This window comes from Rosa chinensis, chromosome 7 (genome assembly GCF_002994745.2).
Source record: "Rosa chinensis cultivar Old Blush chromosome 7, RchiOBHm-V2, whole genome shotgun sequence".
In the NCBI taxonomy this organism is placed as follows: Eukaryota; Viridiplantae; Streptophyta; class Magnoliopsida; order Rosales; family Rosaceae; genus Rosa; species Rosa chinensis.
Genome location: NC_037094.1, coordinates 47,316,389 through 47,332,348, shown reverse-complemented (window position 1 = coordinate 47,332,348; position 15,960 = coordinate 47,316,389). Strand labels below are relative to the sequence as shown.

At 38.5% G+C, this 15,960-nt stretch overlaps 1 long non-coding RNA gene and 1 pseudogene across 1 annotated transcript; one reads left to right on the top strand and one right to left on the bottom strand.

Moving 5' to 3' along the window:
- Positions 1-6,741: 6,741 nt before the first annotated feature.
- Positions 6,742-7,761, bottom strand: LOC121050835. Its single transcript, XR_005804141.1, has 2 exons — positions 7,382-7,761; positions 6,742-7,011 (listed from the first exon to the last, which is right to left on the bottom strand). It is a non-coding gene; the product is annotated as an uncharacterized LOC121050835 (long non-coding RNA).
- Positions 7,762-14,126: 6,365 nt separating this feature from the next.
- LOC112178029 lies at positions 14,127-15,763 on the top strand (annotated as a pseudogene).
- Positions 15,764-15,960: the final 197 nt, after the last annotated feature.

Sequence of the window (15,960 nt, the reverse complement as noted above, 5' to 3'; positions counted from 1 at the left end):
GGATGCCAAATTTTGAGGAAGCTTGATTGAATGTTTTCCACAAGGTAAACCTAGTGCAAGCTGTAGAAATTAGACAACAGAAGTTATACTTTTCTGTTGTGTGAAAGTGGGAATATATAGGCGGCAACATTTTAAGCCAAATTGCTGTATGCGGCAGATTTCCCTCCAAGTTTTGACATTTTGATTTTATGTAATGCACTCTTGCAACAGTTTGTTAAGTTTCTGTTGTGTGAGCAACTTTAGAATTTGTTGGAAGTTTAATTGTGCCTCCCACCCAGCCCAAGCCACATCATGTCGAAAAAAAAATGAAACTAATTCTGTCGAGCTCTCTGATCAGTCGTGAAACCCCCGTCTCTCCACCCCTCCTCCTCCCCACGACTCTCTCCCCCCCCCCCCCCCCCCCACGAAACCCCTCTCTCTCAGTCTCTCGATCTCCTTGCTTCTATTCTTCATCCCCTAAAATCCAAATCCTCTCACCATCCTCTCTCTCTCTCCCCGATAAAAGGTCTGTTTACATAAATTGAAATGGGTTATGAGTTTGTCATTGCGAGTAATTGTGATTAGATTTAGGGTTCTGCATTTGCTTAGATTGGGGATTTGTTATGCATCTCTGTGATTGGGGCTTTGTCTCGACTTGAGATTTAGGGTTTGTTCTACACCCTCAATTACCGCTCCAAATACAAGCTTTGTCTTGACTTGAGATTTAGGGCTGCTTTGCTTATTGGAGCTTTGAAGAATTTTGTAGGCTATGGCTGGTTTTGGCTTATTGTCACTGGTAGAGCTCCTCCTTTGCCTCTCTGGGCTGTGAGTATTCTAAAGTCTCTGACTTTACTTCTTTTCTTTAAGTAATTGTTCTTTCTTTTAGTATTTAAGGATTTGATCTTGTTTCTTGGAAAGTTGAGTAGTTTCATACTTGAGGATCAAGCCTTTTTGTTTGATTAGTTTGTGAGGAAGTCAATATGCTATTTTGGGTTTAGGATAAAGGAAGAACATTTTGCCTTGAACTTTGACATTTGCTACTTTTTAAGTGTTCACATGGAAACATTGAACTTGCAGAATCGAATATGTAGATCTTTTCAAGGGTGTGTTTGGATCCTAGAGAGAATTTGTTGATTTGGTTTAGAAAGCAAGGTCCAGCTGTCAGCATTTCTGCAATTCTCTTCTACTTTGCATAAGATCCAAGCACATTTGAAATGAAATTTGGATTCTTGATTATGTATTCTACTTGATTAATTCTTCTTTCCTTTGTTTGATTTCTCTAACTTTCGATTTGCCAAGGTATAGAATTGCTTGTGGCACTAATGTTTTAATAACAAAATGTGCTAATTCTATGCCAGAAGATAATCGGTAATTTCAAATGGAGCTAAATAGTTCTCTGTAGTTTTCTTTTTAAAGATCCTCTGCATCAGTCAACCTTATACATGAGAACATTCAATAGAAAGTGCTGATCATGAATATTACAAACAGTAGTTCACAGTAAACAAAACGATAAGAGGCAATGCAAAGTGGTGCCCATGTGTTCTTTTAATAGATATGAAAATCATTTACTCACACATATTGTCATCTTGCTTGGTTTAATTTTTTTCGATTACAACTTGCAGATGTGCATTCTCATATTTGTGGGAACAAATGGTGAAACCTACTTCAATACAGTTGCTCTTGTTTCTTGTTACTTGCAGACTCTGGCCTCCCTCTACAGCCACTGTCTTTGACCTCAATATTTACATCTATGACGAGCGCGAGATCGATGGCCTCAGGGCCTTGTTGTTCGGCAGGGATGGCGCCATTGATTCCAGCTCTTGCTTGAAAGGCTAGTGGGGAACTTAGGTAAGCATTTGTTATCTACTAGTTCAATTGCGGTAATTTTGAATAAGTTACTTTTGTAACTATGGAGGAATTGTTGTTTGTTTTTACTGTTAGTTCATTTGAGGATTGATTGGTGAAATTGAATTTTAAGTTGGATTAAATACTTGTTACTCCTCAAACTTTTCCTTGAAAAACAGTTTAGTCCATCGCCTTTCAAATTAAACTACATAATCCTTATTCTTTCTAATTCTTACACAATAGGTCCAAAACAGGTCTAAAATGACTATTATACCCCCGAGATCCTTTTTTTATTTTTTCTCTCTATTTTTTTATTTCTTTTTTCTGCATTTCTCTCTCTCCCTCCCCATTACTTCACACAAACTTGAACTGGGTACAGTCAATCACAATTGCTCGGAGCAAAATCTCAACACAGACTCCGAAACCCAGAATTGTCTTGATATCTCCGGGTAATTGGCTCCGATAGCCAGGCGAAACAGGCCGATTCCGAGGCGGAGGTCGATGGAGAGATTGAGCTGGGAGCCAATCGGGTCCCTACACTCGAGTAAGGGCTCGAGCAAGGAGCAGAGCCACTCGAAGGTTGAGGAGGTCATTCAGAAAGAGGTCTTGAAGGAGTCGGGAGTGCAAGGGAGAGGGAGGCCGAGTTGGGCCGAGAGAGTGGGCTCAGAGGAGTCGAGATGGGCCCGCTTGCATTTGAGGGAAGGGGAGAGGAGGGAGAGGGTGGCGGCGATTTCTTGGGAGGAGAGGAAGTGGTGGACGGCGGGGAAGGCATGGTTGGGGGAGGAGGAGGAGGAGGAGGAATCAGTGGAGGGATTAGGGGAGAGGACGAGGAGGATGAGGAGTTTTAGGTTGGGAAGCTGCAGTTCTGGCGGGGTTTATTGGTGGGCGTGGTGGAGGATGAGGAGAATGAGAGGTGGCTAAGCTTAGGGGGACGACAACAGAGGTGGAGATGGAATTATGGCGGCGGAGCTTCCATGAGGGGTGGAGGGGGCCACCAGGAGCTGTAGAGTGGTAGTGTGTGTGGCGGATCGAGTGGATACGTACTTGGAGAGAGAGAGAGAGAGGATACGAACTTGGAGAGAGAGAGAGAGAGAGAGAGAGAGAGAGAGAGAGAGAGAACCAGAAGAAAAAAAAAGAGAAAAATTAAAAAAAAAAAAAAAGAGAGAAAAAAAAATCTCAGGGGTGTAATAGTCATTTTAGACCTGTTTTGGACCTATTGTATGAGAATTAGAAAGAATAAGGACTATCCAGTTTAATTTGAAAGGCGAGGGACTAAATTGTTTTTCAGGGAAAAGTTTGAGGAGTAACAAGTATTTAATCCTTTTAAGTTTATTTGTAGAGATTCATTACTGAGAAGAGTGTTTGTATTTGGTTTATGCAGGTTTGAATTTGGTTTATCCGAAATTTTGAAATCTAAGAGTGTTTGTATTAGGATCAGTGAAGTACGAACTCCATCTGGAATGGTATTAAGTTAGATGCTTGAAGCTCTATTATGTAAAGCTTGACATATGATGTATTCTGATTTCCTAAAGTTCATATATGGGACAGGTGTGGGGATGGGGATATGGAGGTGAAGGGCAACTTGGTCTGGGCTCACGGATACATATGGTGTCCTCCCCTCATCCTATACCTTGAATCAAGTCCTCTTCTCTATACTAATACAATGGCATACAGGGTGGTTCTTGCGGAAGCTATTTATTTTTCATTGAAAAAGTCTTGGTTGTCATAACACCCACCTATTCAATGTAAGGTTTCAGCTGATTTGGTAAAAGTACTAATTTATTAATCATATATGCATCTCTTTTTGAATTGCAAGGAAAGAATGCTAGCATCAAAAATTGCAAACCAGAATGAAATGGATAATGCTTATTGTGTGGACATATTTCTATGAAATCTCCCTACCTTCATAGTGTTTTGTTTCTTCTTGGCAAAAAAAAAAAAAAACCATTAGTAGTAGGTCGTGTATTAGCCCTTCTTGTTCTCAGCTTTCCATCAATGATTATAGTGAACTAGTGATGAACAAAAGAAGATCATTTTTGTTCTTTATTTTTCTTAGGCATAGGAACTTGTCTTGGAAAAAAAAAGTTTATTTTTATTTAGTTTTTCTCTACTCAATGAGCAAGTTGTTAAAGCTTCAGGTCTGAAGATGCTCAGACTTTGACATTACAAACCTTGATGAAGCAAGTATGTCACCGGGACTTGAAGTTGGAAAACACTTTGTTGGATGGAAGTCCAGCTTCTCACTTAAAAATATGTGATTTTGGGTACTGATCAAAGGTATTATTCTCTGTTTTCTATTTGTTACCTATCTTTTTCTTTTGGATAATGTCTTTGTTACTTATCTAGTGTATAGTTTGTGTTCACACTTTTAATAGAAAGAAAGGGAGCTCAGAGCTAGTCAAGATGAACTTCTAATAGAGCACTTTTTTCTATATCAGTTGCCTTGATGGATTACCGTAGCTAATCATTTGTATGCATTTCTTGGATTATTATCTTTTATGTATCTAATAATTGGTAGCTTTGGGATCAGAGCACTCAGTGGTTTGTTTTCTTTTGTGTGTGTTTTCCATATGTTCAGAAGTTTTACCAACGGAGTTATACATGTGGGGGAAGAACTCATATGGGCAGTTTGGCCTTGGAAAGAGTAAGAATGCTGCTTTGTGTTGATTTTGTTTCTAAGTTGTCAACTCTGTATTCCATTTTAACACTTCTTTCTCAATAGTAGTTTATTAGCCATTGAATGGTAGCTTGGAACTGGTTCCTATTAATTTTATATTCTTCTCATACGCAGGAGGAGCAAAAGCAGTTCATGTACCAACAAAAGTTGAATACTTGGCTGTAATCACCATTAGGATGGTAGCTTTGAGATCAGAGCACTTGGTGGCTGTTACTGGTATAATTTAAGACATCTTAATTAAATAGCTTTAAAAGAGAGATAAAGGTATGAGTCCCTTTCAGAATTTCAGTTGCATAGAGTTTAATTTGTCACCATAGCAATCATTAGATCACTTGATGTTCAGAAAGTTTAGAATGTGAGTTGATTAAAGATGCTAGAGTTTGGTGGCATATGATGTTATCGTTAAGTAGTACTAATAACTGCAAATATACAACAGCCCTAGAGGATTTGTCTTCACAGGTTAAAAGAAACTCTGGACTATGTATATATTTTAACTTCTGAAAGGGACTCATACCTTGGTTTTCAGGTACAATTTTTCTTTACTTGAATACCTCCTGTCGTTGGTATCGTATTCATTTTAGTGAAGACAACTTTGGGTAGGTTGCTATGATTAATAGGACTTAAATAATGATATGTTCACGACATCTTTGGAAGTCCTACATTAAAAAGCCAATGATATTGGTCGGACCAACGCTGCTGTAGCAATTGACTTTGCAGCCCTTTATCCAGAAGTAGTAAGTGCTTTCCAGTGTTTGATATCAACCAACCATGTCTAAAAGATTTGCCTATGCTGGAGTGAGTGTTTCTCAGTGGTCACTTATTTCAAATCCCTTGTTGCAGGATTTCATCATTGAAATTGACATTTACATTTTAACAACTCTTGTACTTTCTTATACTTCATATAACAACTCTTGTACTTTCTTACATTTGAAGTGTGTTTGATGTATGAAAATGTCTTATACCATGTTATTTTGGCATCTTATAGCAGAAAATCATGATGCAAAAAATGAAGATGATGATATTGAGGAGCTCATCAAAGTAGTTGCAGATCAGTTGGCAAAGTAGTTGTCAGTGGAACAACAGTTGGAATGATATATAGGAATGATTTTATATCAGCTTTTGATTCAAGTGTACGTAGCTAGGAATGATTTCGTGTTTGACACATTATCTAGGCTTGAATGTATGGATGTTTGAAAAATGGTAATGGAATGATATGGATTAGAGTATTGATTTTGTGGTAATTACTATCCAATATTCAATCATACAACACAATACAAAACAATGTGTTGTATGACCGTAAAAGAGTTCAAAATTGAGGCTTCTCCTACAACAGTCACTAGTTTGTTACCCAATTTGATTACAATATTCACACCATAACTAACCAAATAGAGTTGTTGTGTGAACTAACAACCAACAATAAAAGAAAATAAAATTCTGTTGTGTGAGATTCATAACACACAATAGAAATAAAATCATTTCTGTTGTCTGAGTGATCAATAGACAAGAGAGATCATTCACTTTAGTTGTGTGTTACTTACATCAGACAACAAAGAATGAGTTATATCTGTTGTGTATTATGAATCTCAGACAACAAAGAATGAGTTATATCTGTTGTGTGTTATAAATCTCAGACAACGGCAAATTTCTTCTTCTGTTGTCTGAATGTGCCGAGGCATCCCCGCGCATGCCTTACCAGGCACATGCCTGCGCAGAATTCACACAAGGGAAATAGAAATTCTATTGAGCAAACTATTATCACACAACGGTGAAATCACCGTTGTCTGATTTTTCAATCACACAACACTCACTTAAACCACGGTGAGCTTGGTCATCAGACAACAGAAATTCACCGTCGTCTGATGACCTTTTTGTAGTAGTGCCTACTCGGATTAATTTTCCTTGTAACATTAGAACATATACTTTGTAATCCCTATATATAGGGCTTTTACTCTCAATAATATGATTTACAATTCTCTATTCAATCTCCCTCGAATTCTCTCATACTTAAACAAGTATCATTAAAACATTGATATATTTTTACTTTCCTTTCCTGCACCAACCAAACACCGGAAGAGAAATCAAATAGTCTTAATTTCCTGAATATTTTCCCTTCTTTACTAAACAGAGGAAAAGAAACCTGACAGAAATTTTAATTTCCCTTCTCCATGAGAAAGACAAGGGAATTGATTTCCCTTCCATGAACCAAACAAGGCCTAAGGTAATGAACCTCCAAAAGTAAATGAACAATTTCCTTGGTCCAATATATCAAATGTTACAGTACATGCATATCGATGCAGAAAGTTGTAAACCCATGCTTGTAAGCTTTCGTAAATGTACTCTTCTCGACTCTACGAACGAGTTGTTTTGAGGAAATTTTCTTCGAAATCTTGCTACGGTAGTTCTGAAGTTCGATTTCATATCTTGCTGTAATGTTAAAGGCTAGGACAATAGCAAGTTGATTGATGAATCTGATTGCCTTGTGAGTGAGTAAGTTTTCAGAAACAAGATTCCTAATATAAACACAACAAAAGAAAAGCATCATCAGAACCTGATGCTAAAGTAGGGTATATGGTAGTGTATTTTAAATAACAAATGGATGCCTGGTTGACTTGTAAGGTTTAAAGTTCGTAAGCTATTAGAATGGTGAATTCGTCTAAAATGCAATCTACTTATGGCGCTTAGATGACAAATGTGTGATGGTTGTTTTTCCTTAGAGGATACACCGGTTTTAGGATTAAGATCACCCATCAAATACAAGTCAGATAACCATGTTGAGTAGGAATGTGAAGATATTTCCAACAGTTGCAAATGGGTTTTTTTTTTTTTGGCTAGAAACAAATTAATAAAAACCAACAGAACAAGAATGCAAAAGTAACTAACCCCATCAAAACCAACAGGAACAAGCCCCTGGGGAAAAAGTATGGGAAGCATCAGCTCAGAAAAGGAGGAAGGTGGATCGGATACCCAATCTATTGGACACATTCCCCTGTAAGCCATAGCAGCAATGAAATCCGCTGCCCTATCAGCTTGTCTGCAGCCAACAGCAGCTAATTCCTGGAAAAGAAGAGCTAAATGAAAGGATCTTCCAGATTAAATGAGCTACAGTTCAATCCATACAGAACTTTGGAATCTTAATAGCAGAGATAACATGTAAAGAATTTGATTCCATGATAAGAGATGAGAGATTAAGAGAAGCTGCCACTTGGTTGGATTCCAAGGTTCACTGTTGGTAATGGAGCAGCTGTAAAGAGTGCAGAGAAGAACAATATATATGGACCCATCATAAGCTTTCTTTCTTTCCTTCGGTAAAGAATGCTGCTTTTCATATCCTGTGGTTCTAGTTTCTTCATATATGCTTCTACAATTAAAGAGGAATATTCAAAATGCTCTGCTGAACTAATAATTGAGGCATGTTCCTTAGTCCCTAATCTAATTTCGACCCTATATACTTGGATGAGAGGTGAGAGCACACATCCAACAATTTCATATTCATCTCTGTTCTTTTTCCCTTTCAATTATAACCAATTCCCAACGCCAAGAATGGTTGATGCAATCATCTCCGCGCTTCTGGAGCACTTGAGAATAAGAATGTATTTGAGAAAATGATGGGATAATTTTATTATTCTCACAAGGAGGTATTTATATACTAAGGTTACATATACTAACTAGGTAAGTGCTAATTACAATTATAGGGATAATTACATTCCTAATTGCATACAATAAGTACATTCCTAATAGAATAAGAATATTCTAAATAGGATACATTGACTCACGTTAACACTCCCCCTCAAGTTGGAGCATACAAGTCACGGATGCCCAACTTGTCAAGTAAGTCATGGAACACCTTGGTGGAAACTCCTTTAGTCAACACATCTGCTAATTGCTCTTCAGTTGGAACAAATGGAAAGTCAATCAACTTCGCGTCTAGCTTCTCCTTAATAAAGTGCCTATCAACTTCCACATGCTTGGTACGATCATGTTGTACCGGATTCTGTGATATATCGATTGCTGCCTTATTGTCACAGTATAACTTCATGGCTTGCTTAGGTTTGAACCCTAAGTCACGCAATAAATTACGCAGCCATAGTAGCTCACAAACTCCATGAGTCATCCCTCTATACTCTGCTTCAGCACTAGACCTTGCTACCACCTTTTGCTTCTTACTTCTCCAAGTAACCAAGTTTCCTCCTACAAATGTAAAGTACCCTAAAGTAGATCTCCGGTCCGTAATACAGCCAGCCCAATCTGCATCAGTAAAGCCACTCACCTCCAGGTGATTATGTTTAGAAAACATCAGACCTTTCCCTGGTGCAGTCTTTAAGTATCTTAAAATTCTCACAACGGCATCCATATGAGCCTCACTTGGATTGTGCATGAACTGACTCACTACATTGACTACATATGCTACATCTGGTCTGGTATGAGACAAGTAAATTAATCTTCCAACCAATCTTTGATATCTAGCCCTATCTGTAGAAACTTGATCAGGATACTCTGCCAACTTGTAATTTTGCTCAATAGGGTGTGTCAATCGGTTTGCAATCTAACAAACTTGTTTCAGTCAGAAGGTCCAGAACATACTTCAGTTGACATAAGAAGATTCCACTTCTCCCCCTTGCTACCTCAATGCCCAGAAAATACTTTAGGTCTCCAAGATCTTTCATCTCAAACTCAGAAGCCAATTGGTGTTGCAGTCTTCCAATCTCATCACTATCATCACCTCAGAGCCGGCCCTGAGGGCTGCCGCTTGAGGCAGCCGTCTCAGGCCACCGGTTTCCAGGGGGCTCTAAGAATTTAATTGTGTATATATGTTATATATACTATATATATTTTCCTTTCTATGACAATCACAAACAAACGTGTTGCTCCAGTGGTAAGCTGTTTGTCTCTTTTTGAACAAACCAAGGTTCGAACCTCACAGCTGTATTATCTTCTTTTTTTTTTGCTTTTCCTTTTCTATATAAAGATAGACAAATAATAATTGTCTTTTCCTTTTTCATATCAATAACTAATTCATTTCCTTCTTCATATAAAAATAATTTTTTTATTTTCTTTTCCTTTTCCATATAAAGATAAACAAATAATAATTGTCTTTTCCTTTTTCATATCAATAACTAATTCATTTCCTTCTTCATATAAAAATCTTTTCCTTATGAAAATTGATTGTTTTTTTCCTTTTCCTTTTTCATATGAAAACAAACAATTAATTCATTTTCTTTTCCTTTTTCATATTAATAATTAATTCATTTCCTTCTCCATAGAAAAATGTTGACCAAAAATCCTAGCCTATATATTAATTATTTTTAACTACTTTTGTATTTCAGAAATTTATATACAAATCAACATTCATATATTAATTCTAAACAAGATTTTATACTGCCTTTTGGCACAATATATATATATATATATATATATAAGGGGCCTCATTTTATTTCTTTGCCTCAGGCTGTTAGAGTCTCAGGACCGGCCCTGCATCACCTATAATCACCATATCATCCACATAGATTATCAACACAGTTATCTTACCCTTCTGACGCTTGAGAAAAAGAGTGTGATCTGAGTTGCTTTGTTTATAACCAAAGCGGCACATTGATTGAGTAAACCTCCCAAATCATGCACGAGGTGATTGCTTCAAACCATACAAGGACTTTTTCAATCTGCAAACCACATCAATATTTACAGTAGTTTCATATCCAGGAGGAAGGCTCATGTAAACTTCTTCAGCTAAATCCCCATGAAGGAATGCATTCTTCACATCAAACTGCCGAAGTGGCCAATCTAGGTTTGCAGCCAAAGACAATAGCACCCTGATGGTATTGATCTTTGCTACAGGGGCAAACATCTCATCATAGTCCACACCATAAGTCTGTGTGAACCCCTTGGCCACCAATCTTGCCTTGTATCTATTAATTGAACCATCTGCATTGTGTTTCACTGTATAAATCCATCTACACCCCACAGTCTTCTTTCCACTTGGAAGTGGTACTAACTCCCATGTATTATTCTTCTGCAATGCTTCCATCTCTTCCTCCATTGCCTTAGACCACTTGGGATCTCTCAAAGCATCCTGCACTTTGTTAGGAACAGATACAGAAGATATCTAGTGCACAAAAGATTCATATGACTTAGATAACCTATGGGTTGACACATAGTTGGCAACAGGATACTTTGACTTGACACTAATGGTAGGTTCATATCTTTTTGAAGGTTTACCACGATTGACTCGATTAGGCAAAGTGTATTTGGTAGGTTCAGACTCTTCATCTTGATTAACAACATTAAGAGGATTAGACACATGTTCAGGATTTACCTCAGAATAATCTTCAAAACCTTGGGAACCTTGGTCGGAGTGGGGTAATGGAGGAAGGGGAGTTTCTGTAGAAACCTCTTCATTCGATTGATCAAAAGGAAGGAAAGGAACGTTAACTCGTTCTTCAGGAACGACAGGAACGCTTGACCATTCTTCAGGAGGTACAGGAACAACTTCAAGAACGAGACGAACGCTCGACCGTTCTTCAGGAATGATAGGAACGATCGAACGTTCTTCGGGAATGATAGGAACGATCGAACGTTCTTCATGAATGCTCGACCGAACAGTCGAACGTTCTTCAGGAATGAGAGGAACGCTTAATTGTTCTTCAGGAACGACCGACCGTTCTTCAGAAACAATTGGAACGACCGATCGTTCTTCAACTTTTTCATCCCGTTCTTCATCTTTTTCATCATCTTGGCTTCCACTGACCATCTCTTCAAAATAGCTAAACTTCTCCCCCTGAAGAGAAGTGTCGGTGGGAGAAAAATAGCAGGCATCCTCGAAGAAAGTAACATCCATAGTAACATAAAACTTTTTTGTGGGAGGATGAAAATACTTATACCCTTTCTAATGAGTCCCATACCCGACAAAGAAACATTTTAAGGCACAAGCCTCCAACTTAGATCGTTGGTTCTTGGGAACATGAACAAAGGCTACACACCCAAAGACTCTAGCAGGTAGATTATGAAAAGAAGGAAGGGAGACATGTGTGGTGAGTACCTCAAATGGAATTTGGCCCTGAAGGACACTAGAAGGCATACGATTGATAAGATGAGAAGCAGTTAGAACAGCTTCTCCCTACAAGTACTTGGGCATATGGGCACTAAAGAGGATGGAGCGGGCAACATCCAGGAGATGACGGTTTTTACGCTCAGACACGCCATTTTGCTCAGGTGTTTGTGGGCAAGTTGTTTGGTGGACAATGCCTTGTGCCTGGAGATAATCTTGAAACTCATGACTCATGTACTCCCCCCCATTATCTGAATGAAAGACCTTAATTTGACCATTATATTGAGTTTGAATCATGGCTTGAAAGGCTTGGAAAGCTGAGAAGACAGCAGATTTAGACTTAAGTAAAACCACCCAGGAAACTCGAGTACAATCATCAATAAATAAAACAAACCAACACATGCCAGTAGGAGTAAGATCACGGGAAGGTCCCCAAACATCTGAATGAATCAACTCAAAAGGTGTAGTACTTTTATTGGAAATACTTAAAGGATAACTGACATGATGGCTCTTGGCCAAGACACAAGTTTCACATCTAAGAGAAGAATCATTAATGCCCAAAAGCAAAGAAGGCATAGACTTTTTCATGTTACTAAATGAAGGATGTCCTAAGCAACGATGCCATAACCACAACTCACTCAACTGCTCATAACTCGAAATCAAAGCGACTAGGGCCATCTTCCCTGGTTTCTCCCCTACATACATCTGGTCCAGATGGAACAACCACCCCCTCAGATCTCCCCGACCAATAGTCTCCCTGGTAAGAAGATCCTGAAACACAACATACATAGGAAAAAAGGTCACAGAGCACTTAGCTTCAGCATTTAATTGTGGTACATATATCAAGTGGCGAGATAAAGCAGGAACATATAAGACATTATGGAGCTCTATTGTAGATGTAAGTCTAACTGAACCAGTTCCTAACACAGGAAAGGCTTCACCATTTGCATTGGTAACTTTAGACACAGGTGGTGGTGACAAGTGGGTAAAATAGGATTTATCATAAGTCATATATATGGTTCGATGCCCCAGAATCAATGATCCAGGTATCTTCCCCAACAAAATCAGAAATATGTAAAGCAACACTAATCTTACCACGTCCAACCATGGATACAGAAGGATTACCAACAGCAGTTGTGTGATCTCGCCCCTCCACACCATAGTAATCAGGATTTTGGACTAAATGAGCACGTCCTTGTTGATTAGGTGCTGGTTTTCCCCAAGATGCAGGATATCCATTTAGCCTGTGACATTTAGCTTTAATGTACCCTAACTGTTTGCAGTAGTTGCAGAAAGGACGATTGCCAGTAGGTGATGTAAAGCTAGACTGAGGACGCAACTGTTGAGTATGTGGTGGCACATATTTAGGTGGTGTAGGATTAGACTGAACTGTGAGACTAGACAATTCAGAATGAATTGCCTTAGCACTCTCTAGTTGAGCCTCATCCTTGCGAATATAAGCAAAGGCTCCATCAAGGGAAGGAGGAGTAGCAAGCCTTAACAACTCACCTTTGGCACTAGCATGCTTGGAATCAAGTCCATTCAGAAATATACGCACCCGCAACAAATCTTTCTCCTCATTGTGCAGCTTGATATCATCAGCATTCTTCATCTTATTGGGGCGCCTCTGATCAATCTCTAACCAGATGTTCTTCAAAGCAGCAAAATAAAGGGATACACGTTGTCCATTCTAAGTCATCTTGAATGCCTTGGTGTGGAGTTCATGAATCTGAGCAAAGTCAGAATCATTGAGATACAACTCTTTCAAAGTCTTCCATATCTCAGCAGCTGTCTCACATCCAATGATCAATTGAACTACCTCATCGGTCATTGATTTGTAGAGGATGGACATCACAGACCCATTTGAGTTCTCCCACTTTCCGAACCCTAGGTCCTTCTCATCTGGTACTTCAATTGTGCCATTCACATATCCCATCTTGTCAAGCCCACACAGAAGGGTAGTCATCATCTTCCTCCAAGTACGGTAATTGGTACCATTCAACTTAGCACCACCAAAACCCCCAGAGGAGTCTTTATTCAGAGATACCTCCACCTTTTGAATAGCGACATCATTATCCTTGCCTGACCCTTGTCCTCCCATTGCAGTAACAGAGCACAGCGGAATAAAAAGATGAAATTGGGTAGGCTGAAAAAATGAACAGTAGAGGCTTGAAGAAAAAAAAAAACCCTAAAACTCAAATTCTAGGGTTAAAGGTTTGAATACTCTCAATCACAGGAACACAGACAAACAAATCCCGATTACTGGATAGAAGAAAATTTAAGAGAAATTAAATTGAGAGAATTGAGAGCAATGAGAGAACAAAGAGACAAAGTCCAATACGGATCTTTGCTCTGATACCAACTTGAGAATAAGAATGTATTTGAGAGAATGATGAGATAATTTTATTCTTCTCACAAGGAGGTATTTATATACTAAGGTTACATATACTAACTAGGTAAGTGCTAATTACAATTAAAGGGATAATTACATTTCTAATTGCATACAATAAGTACATTCCTAATAGAATAAGAATATTCTAAATAGCATACATTGACTCACACTAACAGGAGCAACTGGCTTCAGTAGTTTTTGAACACACAAAACAAGCGATGACACTCGTTTTGAATGTTGAGGAAGATGTTCATAGTTTCAGCAGCCGTCTCAATGCCATCCAAGCTGTGCTGGAGGATGCAGAAAAGAAACAAGTGACGGAGGCCAAGTTGAGAGACTGGTTGGAGAAGCTCAAAGATGTATCGTATGAGATGCACGACGTCCTAGACGAGTGGAACACTGAAATTCTCAAACAACAAGTGGAGGAAGGTGAAAGTGCTTCTGTTACCAAGAAGAAGGTATGTTTCCCCACTCCCACCAATTGCTTTTGTTTTGGCCAAGTCAGTAAGGCAATTCATCATAATAACATTGCTACAAGGATAAAGAAACTGAATGAGAAACTAACTGTGATTGCTGCTGAAAAAGAACAATATGACTTTCATCTATCCACAATACGTGGCACTGATGAGCAGCTTATTCAACGGCCAAAAACTTCATCTTTGGTCGATATATCTACAATCTTTGGCCGAGAAGAAGAAAAGGAATGTTTGTTGAGCAAGTTATTGAGAGATAGTAACCAGGATGGGGGGAGGTTCCTTGCCATCCCTATTGTAGGGATGGGAGGGATGGGGAAAACAACTCTTGCCCAATTAACCTATAACGATAAAAAGGTTACAAGCCAATTTGATAAGAAAGTCTGGGTTTGTGTCTCAGATCCTTTTGATGAGATTAAGATTTCTAAAGCGATCATTGAAAATCTGGGTGGGCCCTATAGCAGTTCAAATGAGTTGGAAACTCTACGTCTATGTATAAGGTCACACATTGAGAATAAGAAGTTTCTCCTCGTCCTAGATGATGTGTGGACAGAGGACAAAACCAAGTGGGAAAATTTGAAACTACCAGTAATAATGCAAAGTTGTGCTAAAGGCAGTACAATACTGGTGACACGCGAAAACAAGGGGTTGCTAAAATGATGAGGGCAACTAGTGGCATGATCCTTTTAGACAAGTTGAGGGATAGGGATTGTCTAGCATTGTTCAATAGCATCGCATTTTTGGATAGGGAAGAAGATGAGGCTAATGGGTTTGGAGCTATCGGTGAGGAAATTGTGAAAAAGTGTAAAGGTTTGCCTCTTACTGTAAAGACTTTAGGCAGTCTAGTGTGGCATAAGAAAACAAGAGAGGAATGGCGGGAGGTTCTGAATAGTAAGATATGGGAATTAGAAGAAGTTGAGGAACAAGTTTTCCGACCACTATTACTAAGTTATTCCGATTTAACTCCAGCAGTCAAGAGGTGTCTTTTGTATTGTGCTATATTTCTCAAAGATTATGAGTTAGGAAAAAATAATTTGATTGAGCTTTGAATGTCACAAGATTATCTTAATTCAAAGAAAAACAAACAAAAGAGAAGAATAGGTCAAAATTATTTTGAAAGTCTAGCAATGCGGTCTTTCTTTCAAGATTTTAGAAAAGATGATATGGAAAATATTATAGGGTGTAAGATGCATGATATTGTGCATGACTTTGTGCACTCTCTAGCTGAACAAGAAATCATTATTATAGAAGCAGTTGAGGGTGCTAATCAAAGAATGGAGCTATCGGGTGATAAAGTTCGTCATTTGACCTTAACAAGTTTACCCGAAGGTCCACTTTCATTTCCAACTTCATTTTACAATTGCAAAAAAATGCGTACCCTCACACTCCCTGATTCAAGCATTACAACCGTAGGCCTTGGTTCAATTATGCAAATGAAATGTCTTAGGACATTGAATTTGAGTCATAAAATCCTCAATGAAGTTCCAAAAGAGATCGGGGAATTGATTCATTTGAGATACATATGGATTTGTCTCACAGTGGCAATTTGAAA